The sequence below is a fragment of the Herpailurus yagouaroundi genome, unplaced genomic scaffold (assembly GCF_014898765.1).
Source record: "Herpailurus yagouaroundi ecotype Mexico unplaced genomic scaffold, PumYag 29, whole genome shotgun sequence".
Classification (NCBI taxonomy): Eukaryota; Metazoa; Chordata; class Mammalia; order Carnivora; family Felidae; genus Herpailurus; species Herpailurus yagouaroundi.
The window spans coordinates 50,634,486-50,652,674 of NW_024412377.1; the positions used below are offsets into that span (position 1 = coordinate 50,634,486).

The following is an 18,189-nucleotide window of genomic DNA, read 5'->3' on the forward strand; positions in this document are numbered from 1 at the left end:
CATACTCTTTACTTTTTCTCTCCACTCCTGTAAAACCCCTACCTTATTTTCACTTTTTCCATTTCAGAAGAGCCTTTTATCAGTGGCTTACATTTAAGTGTAGAAAAGATTGTAACAAATATAAAATGTGGGATCTAAACAGCATTTTTCATAATTGTGGAAGCTAAGGCCCCAGAAAAAAATGAATGCATGCACTGTCTTGGGTTTGTATAATGTTTTACTGTTTATAAGGGTTTCTTATTCATTGTTGTATTTGACCATCTCACCAGCTCCCCTAGGGAAATAGGCAGTGTTTTTTCCACTGTACCAATGAAGAAATCGAGGCTTCCAGAGTTTGGTATTGGGGTACCAACAGCCAGTGCAGCCACTGTCCTCGGGGCATGGGTGTGGTGAGCCATACATCTCACTGGCATCACCAGCCTTGTGGCAGGGTTCCGCGTGTGGTAAGGAGAGGGTGGAGATGTAATTCTTCAACTTGTAATACTTGGGAGTCTGGCTGTCTTGCATAAGTCGACAGCCAGCTCTGGCTCGGGTGCTCTGCTGACTTCACTTTCCATGTTTAATTTGGCTCCTGGCCCTGGGTTTCCCAGGCGTGGATATGGCAACACCACTGTGCAAAGCAGAGGAGCAGCGGAGCTCCTGGCACTCAGCCAGCATTGCCCTCCCAGACGCGGGCAGGTTGGATGCTGGGCTGATCCCTACCAGTGCCTGCGCCTCACATGCTGGGGCCAGCTCTGTGCTGTCACCAGGACCGCAGGGTCTTTCTTTTTTTCTGCTCCACCTTTTTTTCTTAGGATTGCTTGGTCAGAAAGTGGCTATTGGAGAGCCAGACTTCATATCTCAGGCAGGAAGATGGAGAAAGGGGAAAATACAAGTGGGTGCATGTTGACTGAGTATATACTCTTTGAATCACTTTCCTGGAAGCTTGTCACTAAGGTATTGACTTATGCTTCATCACCCATCCTATCTGCAAAGGTGGCTGGGAGGTGTTGTTTGTTTAGTTGTTTCTTTTCTTAAAAGGGCCCAGTGCTACCTCCACCAATATAGTCTTAGTTATTATGAAAGAGGGAGAGAAGGGGTATTGGGTAGATTACTAACAGCCTCAGCTAAGCTGGGCAATTTTAGCACATGGTCATGCATTCTACTGAATGTGTGGATTAGCTAAATAATTAAACCACTCTGTGCCTTGATTTTTCTCACCTTGCAAATGGACTTAATAATAACACCTCCCTTGCAGTGACTCAATTTTATAGGACTGTTATGAATATTCAATGAGAAAATGTATGTGAAGGTTCAGCTGTAGGAGGCACACTGTTGGCACCTGTACATGTTAGTCGTGATGGTGAGCACAACAGATAGTGAGGATCCAGATCCTGAAGTCAGACTGCCTGGGTTTGTATCCTGCCTCCAGCACTTTCTGCTCAGTCATGGGCCTGTGTATTTCAGTGGTAAAATAGGATGATAGAATCTCTTTCTTTGACTTGCTATCAGATTGAAAGGATCCACGTAGAATGCTTAATAGAGTGTGTGGTGTATCAGAAATGCTCAAAGAATGTTATTCATTATGATTACGGAAGCACAGAGAAGGGGCATGTAACACAGACTCAGTCAGGGAGGGCTTCCACGGTGGGTGGTATCTGGGTTGTATTGTAGCAGATGTAAAGGAGAAAGCCCAGTGAAGAAGGTGGGGAGCATGGCACAAGCAGAGTGGGCAGCGAGGCGGTGTGAAGGGTCCTGTGTGCCTGGGCTCCAAGGTCAGGAGGGAAGTGGGATGAGTTGAGATGGAGAGGAAGGCTGTGTTTAGGACGTGGAAAGCTTGAATGCTGTCATGAGGAACTGAGAGGCCTGGGCGGGGGGGGGGATCCTGGCCTCCTGCCCCATCTCCTGGAGGTGGTTTCTGAATGTGGACAAGATCATATTCACAGATGAGGAATTAGCTGATTTGAACTGAGCGTGGTTTATTGGCATCTGTAAACTGCTACCTGTTAACCAAAGGCTCAAGCCCTGGCCAGGCTCCTCTGGGAAGGGGCCACTAATCACCTAATGATTTCCACTTTGGCAGAGAAGGAAATGCTAATAGCTGGAGGCTGATCTTATGACTGGAAGAGAGCAAGGCTGCTGTAAGTTCTCACAGGCATATAAAAACAAGTTGACTGTAGGTTCCAACAGAGCTTGATTACCCATTAGCTGATGAGAACAGATTTGTTTGTCAGATTCCCCAAGAAATTAAGTTGTGGGCCAGAGAGGTAGATTCTGAAGTGGGAGGAGAAGGAGGAGTTGCCGGGGATACAGGGGCGCATTGTAGTTCAGGGACCATCGGGACAGTAAAGGGGCGGCTGGCTCCTTCGCTGTGAGGTTGAGTAGAAAGAGCCCTTGGCAGGAGTCCACAGACATGGGGGGCAGTCTTATCTCTGTCCCTGGGTTTCCAGAAACAATGCATAGTATTCTGTACAACACGGATAATAACACTTCCTGGACTGGCTATACTAGGCTGTTTAAGGATCACATGAGAAAATGTATGCCTGCGAAGACACTGCATAAGGTGCACCTAGAATAAACCACAGTCTCTGCCCCAGCCTTCGGGGCCTTCTGACAGATTATAGAATACACCGGTTTCTTTCCCACCTTTGCCTATTGACATGTGCTCCTTTTCTGCTTAGAACATTCTACCAGGTTTTCTAGGGCTTGTTCTGCCTCACCTCAGCTTATAAACCGCTTCTTCAGAAACGCAAGAGCATTGAAAGCCTGCACTCCGCTCTGGGCCTTTACTGTCCAAGACAGCAAGTGGTTAAACCCAGGCTTCCAAGCAGGACTCTTGGGTTCAAATTCAACTCTGAAATATACCAGTTGTTTGACCTTGGGCAGTCACCTAACCTGTCTGTGCCTCACTTCCCACATCTATAAGATGAAATATTAATACGGGTATCCCCCACTTTCGAAAGTTGAAGTTCACTTCACTTTTACAAAAGACCTATATTAGTACCTGTTTTCACCAACTAAAAGGAATCTCAAGAGGATTTTCACTTTTATAAAAAAAGCCATTAACGAACTAACAAAGGTCTTTTGTGAAAGCAAAGTGGTGTAATGCAAACTTTCAGAAAGGGGCGGATGCCCTTGACTTCATGCCATTTCATAGGAATGTTCGACTTTCAGATAGTGTGGGAAACCTGTAATATCTATTTCACCAAGTGATGTGGACAAAGGATGACTTTAATAGATGTCAGCTATTATTTTACTGTTCATCAGAGAGCTCTATCTCCTTTCTAGAACTAACCATATCTATGATTAATTTATTGTAAGTATGTTTATTATCTGACACCCGTAATGGGATCTTTGTAAGAGCAGCGACCCAGTCTTTCTCATCCATTCTTTTTTTTTTAAGGTTATTTATATTTTGAGAGAAAGAAAGAGAGCATGAGGGAGGCAGAGAGAAAGCGAGAGACAGAATCCCAAGTAGGCTCCCTGCTTTCAGCGCAGAGCCTGACATGGGGCTCAAACTCAGGAACCATGAGATCATGACCTGGGCCAAAATCAGGAGTTAGATGCTTAACCAGCTGAGCTGCCTAAGGCCTCTCTCATCCATTCTTATGTACCATGTGCATAGCACGGTGCCTGGCACCTAGCACATGCTCAAGAAATAGTTGTTGGACAAGGAGTGTATTGAAGGAATACTTCCCAGAACTGAGCCCAGCGGGTGACTGAGACAGTCCTGGGACCGGCCACAGAGCTTGTCAGATGGCCCTGCTCTGTATTTCATTCTCCTTGTGCAGGGCTTTCGCTTATGTAATGAAACAGCAGTGAAACCCCACGACACCTGAGGGCTTCCCCTCCCACTAGCCCAGTATCTGACCACAAAAAGGGGGAAGAAAAAATAAGAGGAAAAGAGCAGCTCCAAACCACATGCTTCTTGGGACAGAAGAGTGAGCTGTCTTTTTCCCAGAGTCACGTTAGTTTATTGCAGCAGACTGGGGGTATGTTTCGTCGTGCCCGAGAACAGCCAACAGATGAAGCGTCAGATGCCCTGGCCTTGGTGTCAGCAGTCGAGACTTTTTCCAACTCTGCCCCCGAGTTGCTGTGCAACCTCCATCAGGTCACTTTACCTCTCTGGATCTCTTCAGTCCTCATCGACAAATGGAAGGGATTGGAATAGATGATTAAAGGAGAGTGGCCATACAGTACTGGCTTGGCCTATTGATCCGGTATAATTATTAGTGATAACTTCTTTCGTTCTCTAAGTGACCTAGACCACCTGATAAATTATAAGATCAGTTTGATTTGTCTCTTCCAGTTATAATATTTTGCCTTCAAAAAAATGTGTTTTATTGCCTGCCCCTGCCTCTGCCCCACCCCCAGATTAATGCTCTGCCTCACTTCGGGACCCAAGATGCTGACCTCCAAGGACATTGTCACTTGGATGCCTCTGCTCCCTGGTTTCCAGTGAGGATTGGCAATGGGAGGTATCAGCAGATGGGCGTGTGGGAAAAGAGACGTAGGGGCATGAATCCTCTGCTGCCCCCTTCACTGCAACCTTGGAAGTGGCTGCTGCCTACACCCACATCTTTCCTGGGCCTGATCTCTGTGAACCTCACCCTTGCCTGGCTCCTTCAGGCCTAGGGATGAGGGGTGGTAAGGGCTTCCCTGGGTGTGTTGCCTTTCCCAGCTGCTTCCTTAACTCTGCCCACACCTTGGTAGATAGTCCCTCATTGAATTCCTTCCAGCCAACTGTTCTGAGTGTGCTGCCTATTTCCTGCCTCACTTGAACAAATACAGATTCTTTAACACTCAGATCCAGTCTCCATCTGGGGCACGGAGCTCTTTAACACAGGGAAACCTGAATCCAAACATGGGCAGCTACACTGATGGACCTTATTTTCTAGGATGCTAGGAGAGCTGTGGACTGACTTATACCTGGTGAATGAATGAAGGGGAGGGGACATGATGATGACCGTTGAGCCAAATGCCATTTAGTGCCACTTTAGCAGCATAAAAATAAAATGAAACTTACAATGCATGCCTGACACATAACAGGCATTCGAGAAATGTGCATTGAATAAGATTTCCACCCCCCAATTTTATTAAGAACATTTTCAACAACACAGAAGATTGCACAACTTGCACAGTGAACACCTACATACTCACGTCTAGATGTTAGTATATTTGCTTTATCACACATCCATCCAACCATCTAATCCTCCATCTATCAATCCATTCTATCTTTTTTATATTTCAAAGTGAATTGTAAACACAGTATGCTTTTCTCCTAAACAGTTCAACAAAATAGTCATTTTTTTTCATTGCAAAGGCAATTGAAGCTAATTGTAAAACTTTTTGACAATATAGGAGGTATGAAGTGAGAAGAAAATCTCTCTCTCTTCTATCTCCAGTCTTGTTCTTCAGGCATGACTGCTCATAAGTATAATTCCAAATATATAATTGGAACTATATATATATATATATTTGATATTTTACCAAACAAGAATTATAGCATACTTATTGTTTTGCAGCTTGCTTGAAAAAAATCAATCACACCTTGAAGTCATTCTCTCCCATCAGTAATTTCACTTTCTCTTAACTCTTTTCAATGGCTGTAGAATTTTCCATATTTTTTTACTTAACCATTTCATACTGATGGATATTCACACTGTTTCTACTTTTTTGATATGGTAAACAATGGTGCAGTGAAATATTCTTATGCATTTCTTTATTCAATATAGTATTTATTAAACACCAAGTACGTGTTAGGCATCGTTCTATGCTCTGGGGATAGTGGGGGTAATGAGACAGATAAGATCTCTGTGTGGAAATTACATTCTCGTGAGGGAGACAGATTATAAACTGGAAAACAACATGAAATTTTAACTAGTTATGGAGAAAAACAGAATAATATGGTAGATGGGGATAGCAGGTACTACTCCACAAAGGGTGGTCTGGGAAGGCTTCTTTGAGAAAGTCACATTTAAAAATTAAAAAAAAATTTTTTTTAATGTTTATTTATGTTTTGAGAGAGAGAGAGACAGCGTGAGCAGGAGAGGGGCAGAGAGAGAAAGTGGGAGACACAGAATCCAAAACAGGCTCCAGCTTTAAGCTGTCAGCACAGAGCCTGACGTGGGGCTCAAACTCCTGAACTGCAAGATCATGACCTGAGCCCGTGTCAGACGCTCAACCGACTCAGCATCCCAGGCACTCCAAGGAAGTCACATCTGAGCTGAGACCTGAGTGATGAGGAGGTGCCCGTTATGCAAGTCCCAGGGTAAAGGCACAGCAAATGCAAAGCCCCTGAGGTGGGAATAAGCTTCCAGCTTGGTGTGTTTGAAGAATAGAAACAGCCAGTATGACTGAAGTATAGCAAATGGTTGGAAATGCAGTTAGTACGGTAGGTAGGGGCCAGATCTTCTAGGGTCAAGAAGTTTGAATTTAATCCTTAGTGCAGTACATCCGATTACATTTTAGTCACTGGGAAGTCATAAAATAAAACTAGCTTCGTCTGACCTGTGTAGAATGGAATGTGAGCAAACACGTTTCATGTATTCGGTTAGCTGCAGCATCGAAAGCCAGAGTTTCGCCCAGGCTGTGTGTGAAGCATCCTGGAAATAGAATGAATGTCAGGGTCCGACAGATGTGTGTTCAAACTCCGGATCCACTGGTACATATCCGAAGGTGAAAGTAGGGTCCCAAAGATATGTGTACACCCATGTTTATAGCACTATTATTCACAATAGTCAAAAAAAGGAAGCAAACCAAGTGTTTATCAAGAAGAGTGGGTGGGCAAAATGTGGTATATGCACACATATGGAGTATTGTCCAGCCTTAAAAATAAAGGAGACTCGGACACATGCTACACTATGGGTGAGCCTTGAGGATAATCTGGTAAGTGCAATAAGCCAGGCACAAAAAAATACTGTACGGTTCCACCTTACATGGAGTATCTAGAATAGTGAAATTCATAGAAGCAGAAAGTAGAGTGGTGGTTGCAAGGGCTGGGGAGAGGGAGGCATGGGAAATTGTTTAATGGGTATGGAGTTTCACTTTTGCAAGATGAAAAGAATTCTGGAGATGAGTTGCACAATAATGTGAATGTACTTAATACTACTGAACAGTGTGTATGCTTTAAAATGGTAACTTTTATGTAATGTGTATTTTACGATTAAAATTTTAACAAAAATTCCAGCTCCATCACTTAGGAGCATTGTGACTTGGCCAATTAGTCCCTCTGAGCCTCAGTTTTTGCATCGTAAAAGGGAGGCAGTAATACCTCCTAGCTCTTGTGGAGACAGGCTCAAATGCTGTCTCATTCCAGTCTCCCTTTGCAGAATTTAGAAGGCTTCCCAGCCCCTCCCCAGGCAGCTGAAAGACCCCTTCAGTGAATTTCAACTGAGTTGCCCTTGTACTAATACTTGTGGATGCTCAGTGAATACTTGTTGACAGAGTTGCTGACTGAATCCACTTGTGTAGACATGATCCGGAAGGAGACATATGTGTCAGAAGCTCTGTCTGGTCCATAGTTGGCATCCCATAAATATTTATGGAACAGGTGAATGAACAAAGTGGATGATATGCTTGGCCGTGATTGTAAAACAATCTGCCTGTTCCAAAACATAAACGAGATTTTTTTTTCTCATCTGTAACATCATCATTGCTTCAGAAAATAAAGTGACTGAGGGGCGCCTGGGTGACTCAGTCGGTTAGGCGTCTGTCTTCGGCTCAGGTCATGATCTCATAGTTGGTGAGTTCGAGCCTCGTGTTGGGCTCTGTGCTGACAGCTCAGGGCCTGGAGCCTGCTTTGGATTCTGTGTCTCCTCTGTCTCTGCTCCTTCCCCGCTCATGCTCTGTCTCTCTCTGTCTCTTAAAAATGAATAAAAACGTTAAGATATTTTTAAGAAAATAAACTGACTGAAAGCCCTGTTGACTGAGTCTCATCTTAGCATCTTATTAGTTTTCTATTGCTAGAAAATAACACATTTCCACCAATATGAGTGGTTTAAACAACACACATCTATTACCTTACAGTTCTATGGGTCAGATTCCCAACATGGGTCTCGTTGGGCTAAAGTCAAGGTGTCAGTGGGGCTGCATTCATTACTGGAGGTTCTAGGAATGGACCGGCTTCCTTGGACATTTGAGTTTGCAAAATCCAGTTCCTTGCGTCTGTAGGGCTGAGATCCTGTTTCCTTTCTGGCTGTCACTGAGGGCAATTTCTAGCTTCTAGCAGCCACCCACATTCCTTGACTTGCGCCCACTTCTTCTGTCTTCAAAGTCCTCAACTCTTCTCCCCTCTCATCTCTCTGACCTGGCAGAGAAAGGTTCTCCAACCTTTAAGGACCCAAGTACTTAGATTGGGTTTACCTGGATAATCCAGGATATCCTCCCCATCTCAGTGTCCTTAACCTTAATCCCACTTGCACATTCTCCTTTAAAGATGGAAAGATCCTGGAGATTAGGGCATGAATGTCTTTGGAAGGCTATTATTTTGCCTACCACTACATCTGTTATCACTTCAGAATGAATCGGTTTCTCAGGGCAGGTAGTTTGTCTCCCAGCAAAGAGCCCTGGGAAATGAGGCCAATAAAAGGGAAATTTGGATTAAGGGAAGAGAGGTGAGGCACTGGCAGTAAATATGCTGGCAGGCCTGTGAGTGATGCTACAGAGAGAGGTTCCTGGCTTTACCGTATCTAGGTCGCTAAAACAAGAGAGAAATACTCACAAATGCCAAGAAAGTTAAACTTTGTGTGACTTACAATTTCCCTTCAAATCAGTTCTGCCAAGGATAAAGCAACCTTCCCCGGCCATGAATAGTCATAATAGGTTTCCCCAAGATTTTCTTGAGTTGATTGATGGGTTATTATGGGCTCATTGCTGCCAATAATTGAAGGGTGTTGTCTTTGCTGGCTCGGTGAAGCTTCCAGATGTTAACAGAGTAGGCATTACTTGATGCTCACCCCACACCTGGCATTGGCTCCTGTAGTGGGTCCAGCCACTAATCGGGGACCTGGTGGTGTCCAAGGCAGACCTTTAGGTCACTTCCAGAGCTTTCTCTCTAGAGAGTGTACATTACATGGCTCAGATGCCGTCTGTTTTGAATCTTTTTCTTTCCCTCTTTGCCATTTTCTTTCCTCCTTTCTCTCTCTTTCCTGCCCTCTCTTCTCTCCTCTCTAGTTTTCTGGTGTTTTAGGATCCAAATAATGAAAAAGAATAGACACAATTTCAGCTCAGGAAATAACCCAAAGGTATAAGGAAGTCTGTACAAAGTTCACTGCTTGACTCTTCCCCATGCTGATACAACAAGTTTACAGCAAAGGAATCTTGTCTGGGGAAATGAGGCAATGAGAGGTTGAAGTAGCACTGTGGGGTGAGGTGTGGCAGTCTGCTGCTCCTAGATGTCACGGAACCAAAGAGAGAGGGAGAGAATGGCCTCTTCTGAGGCCTCGGGGATTACAGGTTTCAGGTCAACCACAGTCATAATTCTCCCATACATTGTCCCTATAAGAGAGATGGCAGGGAGACTCTGGGCCATGGTTTGTCCTTAGAAAAGGAGTGTGTTGGGCTTGGGCTTTCTAGATGCCACCACAGTGGGATGGGAAGCCGGAGTCTCAGCCTGTGCTAATAGAGGTCACAGCTCTTGGGAACAGGGCTTGCAACACAGAGGAAACTCCCCCTCCCTGCCCGTGACCACACCCTTGCTTCTCTCACATTTGGGCTTCCCAGTCAGACAGCTCTGGGGACGACACTGGCGTGGGATCATCGAGAAGACTGCTTGGGAAACCCAACAGGAAAAAGAGGTAGTTTGAGCCAAGAAAAGCCACCAGATTTTTCTTTTGGCTTGAGGCATTGTGTATACATTTGAATAATAAGAGCCAAATTAATGTTACAATTCTGATGTGACTGTTGAGCCACAGTGGTGTGCTAATCACAGTTTTCCAGGGATTATCTTCAGTCCTTATGCTAACTCTGCAAGGTAGGCTTAATCTACATTCTATAGGTGTTGAAATTGAGAATGAGAGAGGTTGGGAGAGTTGCCAAAGGCCACAGAGTGTGTGTGGTAAGGCTGAGCTTCAAGGTCAGGTTCAGTTGATTTTAAAGCCTGTTTTCTCTTTCCCTCCCTCCTTCTCTTCCTTCCTTCCTCCCTTCCTTCCTTCCTCTTCTATTTTCTTTCTGCCCTGTTTGCTTTGTGTCTTTTTAAAAAGAAATACATTGTCACATATGCAGCAGGAGTCCCTTTGTGTCCCTCCCCTGTCTCATTCTCCTCCCTTCCTCTCTGGAGGCAACCAGTCTCTCAATTGAGGCCATCGAGTGGGAATATCCTCCCCACCCTTCATTACCTGTTCACAGCCATAAGCCATCCATAGCCTGGTGTGTTTTAAATGTCTACATATATGAAAAAGGGCTAAAAGTATTCATTTACAGAGGAAAAAAATACAAATGGCTCTTAACAAAAAAAATTCACGGTCTCATTCACTAAAAGAGCAGCACAGATTAAGATCACCTTGAGATACTGTTTTTTAACCTCGTCAGATTGGCCAGTACTGACAATTTGGTAACTCACTGTGTAGAAGAGGCCACAGGGAAGAGGTAGTCCAATTTTGATTGTGAGTGAGTGAAGTGATGTCTTCTCGCTAGAGGGCAATTTGACAGTCTGCATCAAAAATGCAAATGCCCCAGGGAGCCTGGGTGGCTCAGTTGGTTAAGTGTCGACTCTTGATTTGGGCTCAGGCCATGATCTCATGGATCGTGGGTTAAAGCCCAGTATTGGGCTCTGTGCTGGCAGTGCGGAGCCTGCTTGGGATTCCCTCTCACCCTCTCTCTCTCTGCTTCTCCCCCTCTTTTTGTTCTCTCTCAAAATAAATTTTGAAAAAATGTAAATGCACAAAATTACAAGAGAAATTTCATTTCCAGAAATCTGTCTATAGGTATATGTGTACATCTTCAAAAGCACATGTGTTCAAGGTGATTCTTTAAAGTGTTGCTTGTAATAAAAAGACCGGGAATAAGCCACACACCCATCAATAAGGGACTGGTTGAATAAATTGTGGTACATCCCAACTAGAAAAAAGAATGAAGGTATTCTCTATGCCAAAGTGAAAATTTCTCCCACACATACTGACTAACAAAAAAAGCAAAAGTGCAGAACCCTATGTATAGTATGCTACCTTTGTTCAGCAAAGAGGAAAATTAAGCTTATCTGTCCAGGAAGTTTACATATGAAAACTAGTAACAGTGTTGTATGTGGGAAGAAAGGAGGAGGATGAAAGAAGAAAGGAAGACTTTTAAATGTATTTTAAAATATTTTTTTTTTTGAGCAACATGGATGGACTGTGTTACCTATCCCCAAAATTAAATTAAAAAACTAGAATGGCATTATACAGTATAAGTCATTCTGCATAACATTTTCCAGTCTGGTTTATGTTATCGAGGCCTATCCATGTGGTCATGACCTTGATCTTTCCATTAATTATGCTGCCTTGAACTGTAGAGTCTTACAGCTGGACTGTAAGTCTTACTGTTGGAGGTCACCCAGCTCCCTACTTTCATGTTACTGGAAAGACACACGAAGGTGCAGGAATGGCAAATGACTCCCCCAGGCCAGCCCGGCAAGTTGGTGTCAGAATTGGGGTTGGCCTCAGATCTTGCAACCCTGGCTGGGGGTCTGGGGCTGCCTTTCTTCCTCCACCCCCCAATGCCAAAACCACCTCCTGGTTCTTACTAGGTGTTGGTAATATTATGTGTTATCCTTTCCTAGGGATGTTTGCCTTTTAAAAACAAAACAAAGATAAACAACCACATCAAACACAAAACAGTGATCACCGTTTTATGCAATAGAGGTTATTTGGGGTGAGGGAAATGGAAGGGGGCACACGAATAGCCGTGGTGTTGTTAGCCAGGGTTGGAATAAATTTTATAGTATCTCTTTTCCCATTTCTTCTCTGTAAATAAATAAGCAAATAAATAAAAGAAAAGAAAAAGAGAAAGGCGAACAAAACAAAACAACTAGGTCATCACTCTTTCACTTGTATGGTTGGTTCTGCCTTGAGCTCAGGAAGGAACTAATTTGTGGCTTGAACTGGCAATAACATTGTGACAAATATTGTTAATGTAACAAAATGTGATTAGTCTTTTTGTTGCCATAGAAACAGTCAAGGCACTCATAAATCCCCTACAGTGAATGAGACCTCTGCAGGTCAAGTCCCCTGGTCCTGCCATCATGCAGGACCCCATTAACCATCCTGACAGGGGAGGACCTTTCAGGATTTACCCTGATAAATAACCCCATTCCTTAGTAAAGCACTAGGTCACGAGTGGTAAGGATACAAAAATTCAGGTGGTTTCACTTCAAATCTAATAACATAGATGGGTTTTTCCCAGAATTTTATACTAAAACATTTTAGCAGTGAGGGAGTCGGAACAATGTGAAGAGGTCCTACCTAAGCTTGGAATTTGGGTCACATTCGGGATTTTCAGTCACAATTTCATGCAAATGCTAGATTCCATTTTGTAAGATAAATGTGTTTGCTTTAAGGTACACATTTATATTTCATTGACCATTTTTCCCCCTCCCCATTCTTCAAATTGATGCTGCAAGAAGATACACTGTGGTGATCTGTGGCTTTGGAGATCTTCTGTCTGGATCTTGGCAGGGATCTTTGTACACAGAGATCAAGTTTGAGAAGCATGGATTGGCCAGAAGTTGGAAACTGATTTTGTAAAGAGCCAGACAGTACATTTTTAGGCTTTGTGGGCCACGCTGTTTCTGTTAACAACGCTTCAACCCTGACATTGTAGTCTTTTAGTAAAAGCAGCCATAAACAATATGTAAATGAACTGGCATGGCTGTGTCCCAACAAAACTTTATAAAAACAGACAGATTTGGCCCATGGCCTAAATCTGGCTTGCGGGTTATACTTTATTAACGCCTTAGATGAGACAGTACATGCCCAGGGGTTTATAAAAAGGACATATTTTCAGCTAGAACAAATAAGAAAGAAGAATGGGAGTAGAAATTCCATTGACCATTGAAGGCCACCTGTTATTTCAAAGACCAGAGAGGAAATGATAGCATTATAGGCAGGAGACCAGTGTAATCAAAGGCAAAATTTTTAGGTTTATGTGTAGGTGGGGGACAGGGAAGACAGTAATTAGATCAGTTTGGCTGCAGGAAGGAATTCATGTCCAAGAGAAGCATGCTAAACCATTAGGCCTGGAAGGGACCTTTCTGATCATTTTCTTCTCATTTTACAGATGGGAAGATTGAGGTCAAGAGAGATCTCAGATCTGGAACAAGGCTGGAGAGCGGAGTGCCTTGAATACTAAGCTAAGGGATCTCAGCTCTGCAATGCGGACCAGTGATGTTTCAACATTTCCTCATTTGAATGCTTATTCATTGACCCACTTCCTACATGCCATGTGACCAGATGTCCCAAGAAGAGTTCCTTTGGGATGAAGTTAATTCTCATCCTTTGTATACCATTGTGAAATAGCACTGCTGAGATGGTGACAAGACACATCTGAAGCAATCACCTAGACGAGTGCCAAGGATCCAAAAGCTTTAGCTTCTCATCCTGCTGTTAACTTGTTCTGTTAGCCCAGACGGAATCCTGAGCTCTCCTATAGTTAAACAAGAAGCATTCATCCTCAGAACCAGTGGCTCTGGCCCCTTCTCCCACCATGAACTCGACGTAATAAATAACCAGAGGATACTGGAGTAAGAGGTGCCACAACCTTGTGTGACCCAGATACTCGTTTATTGATTTTTCCCTACTAATTATTGAGCACTTCAGATGCCCTGGTTGTTGAGGATAAGCAATAAAGAGGTAAGCAGGCAGGCTTCTGCCCTCATGGGGCTCACATTCTAATGGTGTGAGGAGGGGAACATAAACAACACACAAGTAAACAAAAAAGCAAACAAAAGAACTTCAGTTGTAGATAAGTGCTTCCAGCAAAATTGAACAGGGTGTCATGTTAATGGCTGGAGGGACTATTTTTTTGAGGAGAGACCTGAAGTTTGAGAGGAGAGCAAGCACAGGGCACTCCAGGCAGGGGGCAGAGTAGGAGGAAAGACCCAGAGTGTGCTGTTGGAGGAACAGAAAGAAGGCCTGAGTGTCTCCAGGGTGGCGGGTGGGGAAAGACGGATAGGAGACAAGGAAAAAGAGACAATGTAAAGAAATGGATGAATTTTAATCCGGTTGATTATGTGACTCAGCTTGGTCTCTCTCTCTCTGTCTTTTTTAATGAATTCTCTTAAACCCATGGAGAGAAATGTGTGAAACAATATCTGCCCTTGTTTTTAAGAGGTGATTTCTGAGTATATCGTTCTTGGCTGTCGCCTGACTTCCACCAGCTGCCGTTGCCATCTCAGCTCTAATTGTCAGTCTTTTGTAGGTGACCTCTGTTTTCTCGGCCGCTTTTATAATATCAGGTCTTTGTTTTAGTGCTCCTTAGTTTATCTATAAATGTGCTCAGGTGTGGATTTAATCTTATTCATTCTATTTGGGGTTTGGTGGGGAATCCTCAGTCTGAAGCTTAGTTTCTTGCACCAATTTTGGAAAATGCAAACCTATTAACTCATTGAAAATTTCCTCTCTTCCACTCTTTCTATTCATTTCTCCAGTACTTTAACAAGATGCATGTTAGTCCTTCTAAGCCTGTCATCCATTATTCTTGACGTACCTTTCCTATTTTACCTCTTTTTGTCTAGTTACTCTGTGCTCAAGTTAGAATAATTTCGGATATATAGTCACATTTATCAATTCTCTTCAGCTGCACTTAACATTCTGGTTTCTATTTTTAAAAGAGCATCCAGGCTGTTACTTGGAGAATGATTTGGAGGGATTATGAGTAGAAGTAAGATAATTGACAAGCCTAGTCCAGGTGGGAAATAATGGTGGCCTCTATCAGACAGTAGCAGTGGTGACGGAGAGCAGTGGCTAGATTCAAGATGTATTTTGGAAGCAGAAGAAACAGGACCCGTTGAGTGATTGGATGTGGGGCTTTGGATGGTGCTGCTAGTGGTATTGGTGAAGTGAAAAGCAGAAATCAAGGATAACTCATCGGGGTTGGCACTTGAACAACTAGTAAATGGTGGTGGTTTTTTGTTGTTGTTAAGATTGGAACAGTGGGGATGAACGGTTTGAGTGGGGAGTGTGGTCAGTCCATAGGTCCATCCTGGGTGTGCTGGAGTGGAAGATGCATTTGAGGCCTCCAGGAAGGGACATGCAGTTGGCAACTGGAGGTACACTAGTTCTGCATCTCCAGTTAAAGGGCTGGCATTCTCTCTAACACCCAAATAACAATTGTTTATGACAGTTTGCATGACCACACATTTTATATCTCCTCCCTGGAATTGCTGGGGCTCCTTAAAGAAGATCTCTTAATTCCCTGGACCCATCCTGGTTTCTGCCTTTCACCTCCACTAGGCATTCTGTTCCCATCTCTCCTCAACCCTGTGACACCATACGACTTCTCTGCCCGAGACTGGACATGTTTAAGGGAACTGATATATGTTGTCAAATAGCTCTTCCCAGAGATTGTGCCGCTTCGCTTATATTCCCATCAATATATATATATATATATATATATATATATATATATATATATATTAAAGTTTATTCATTTTATTTTGAGAGAGAGAGAGAGAGAGAGCAAGCACATGAGCAGGGAGGGGCAGAGAGAGGGAGAGAGAGAATCCCAAGCAGAGTCCGTGCTCTTAGCACGGAACCAGACGCGGGGCTCGATCCCACACACTGTGAGATCATGACCTGAGCTGAAATCAAGAGACGGATGCTAAACTGAGTGAGTCACCCAGGCACCCCACACTTTCCAACTTAATAGATGATAGAGGGTGACACATTTCTTTTTTTTTTTAATTTTTTTTTTCAACGTTTATTTATTTTTGGGACAGAGAGAGACAGAGCATGAACGGGGGAGGGGCAGAGAGAGAGGGAGACACAGAATCAGAAACAGGCTCCAGGCTCTGAGCCATCAGCCTAGAGCCTGATGTGGGGCTCGAACTCACGGACCGCGAGATCGTGACCTGGCTGAAGTCGGACGCTTAACTGACTGCGCCACCCAGGCGCCCTGAGGGTGACACATTTCAATTTGTATTGCAAACATATGCTTTAAACAATAATGTACGTCTATAGATTTCAACACTCCAAATCATTCAAGCACTCATAATCACACATAATCATGCAGGAATTTTAGGGTGCAGATAACAGTGCTAGCTGAGAAGTGCCACTCCACACCAGGCTCTGCAGTTGTGGTACCTCTTTTATCCCCCATGGCATCCTGATGCAGTGTTATTATTATTTTTTTAAATTTTTTAATGTTTATTCATTTTTGAGACAGAGAGAGAGTGAGCATGAACGGGGGAGGGATTGAAGGAGGGAGACACAGAATCCAAAGCAGGCTCCAGGCTCTGAGCTGTCAGCACAGAGCCCGATACAGGGCTCGAACCCACAAACCGTCAGATCATGGCCTGAGCTGAAGTTGGACGCTTAACCGACTGAGCCACCAGGCACCCCATGGTGTGTGTTATTATTATCCCTCGTTTTCTACGTGAGGAAACTGAGGCCAAGGGAATAAGTAACTTGTCCTAAGGGTAGGGCTGGGATTGACATCTTAGGTCAGCAGGAATGCACAGCCCGAGCTCCTAAGCCTTGCCTTCCTCTCTTCTCCTGCCCTAGGAGGGAGGCTGGCCCAGAACTGCTCCTTGCCCAGGACAACAGCATTAATCAAATTCCTTCTGGAAATTATTTTCATCTCTTAACCACCCCCTCTCACCTTCCTGCTTTTTTCTCCCAGGTTTCTAGATCCTTTTGGGGTTCACGTGTGGGCAGTATAATCTTCTGTGATCCTACCTCAGCGAAAACATTCCAGTCATCTGTGGGCAGGGGTAACAAAGGCCATGAAACTTCTGCAGGTTTAGGGGTGGAGAGGGGCCTCCCTGCTGGGGGCCCATCTCCTCTGCCACCTCTTTCCTGTCATACAGCAGTGAGGTAAATTTTATTTTTTCCTGATAATAATAATGAGATAATATATATTTAGGGCCTACTATGTGCTTGTGTCCTGTTGTAAGCACCTTCATTCCCTGCAACTACCCAATGGCATACTTACCGTTGTAAATGTTGTATGTGCTTATTACATAAAGTTTGAATAATAGAGCACCTAAGGACTGCCATGGCTAAGATCATGGTGTGTTCCTTTCTCGTATTCTTTCTTGGCTTAAGTAGTTTTTATATATTTTAATGGGCATCACATCACATGTGCAGTAAAGTTATACATGTTCAACTATACACTTTTGAGAGAGAAGAGGGAAGGAAACCAAAGAATTTTGGTGGATGCGCTGGAGTGAGCATGAGATGGGAACAGAGGGGGATTCTGCTGTTCCCTCCTTAGACCTCAGCTCCTGGGCCTCTTGTCGTGTGAGTGTCTCACCACATAGGCTGTGGGCCTAGGTTTATTAAAGAGATATGTTGGGGTTCAACATGGCACCTCACTGGGACCATCTGCTTCCGCTGATGGTCACACTAGGAGTCAAAGATCCACTGAGCATTTAGGGAAGCACTGGCTGATGAAACGTACTGAGAAATGTGCATCTCCCATATGGTATCATGCTAAGGGGTTTCAAGGGTATATCAACTTTTGATATTTCTATGCAGAGAACTAACCTGACAGGCTAACAACCCCTGTACAAGATGCCACTTTTTGGAGCTGAGTCACCCTGTACTTTGAGGTTTAAATCAAAGTGACTTAAGCTCTTTATCCTATTTTCTTTAAACCTTATCCTACTTGCTGGGATGTCTAATGTCCTCCCCCAGATTTCTGTCATCTCTGAAGTTGACATTGTTTTGGTTCGTGCTGGTTCCGGGTTTCTGCCTATGAGGAGCTCTGGGTTCACTTCTCCCATGAAGGGACCACACACTACCCTGCCCCCTGCATGGAGCCTGGCATGGAATTTGACTTCTACTTTTTGTTTTCACCCGGCCCTTCTCCTGAGGAGTGTGTGCTTAGTAGACTTAAATCAAGGTGTGCAGATTTGGGAAGGATTTTTAAAATTCCTAATAACACCAATAGATTAAAATTATTTTTTCTTTCACAATTTCTGAGCCATGAACCAGCAGAGTACCTGATGCTGTTGAGGCCTGGAGAAGGAGGCAGGAGATTGGGGCCTGTAGCCTCTCAGGTGTGACAGGATGCGTC

The 18,189-nt window shown here is 43.9% G+C and overlaps 1 long non-coding RNA gene across 2 annotated transcripts in view; it reads left to right on the top strand.

The window, feature by feature from the left end:
• The window catches only part of LOC121010138 (uncharacterized), a 66,302-nt gene that overhangs the window by 40,160 nt on the left and 7,953 nt on the right, over nt 1-18,189 (top strand). For both annotated transcript variants that reach the window (XR_005781017.1, XR_005781019.1), the window contains exon 3: nt 13,231-13,802. This is a non-coding gene — a long non-coding RNA (uncharacterized LOC121010138). The remainder of the gene's footprint in view (nt 1-13,230; nt 13,803-18,189) is intronic.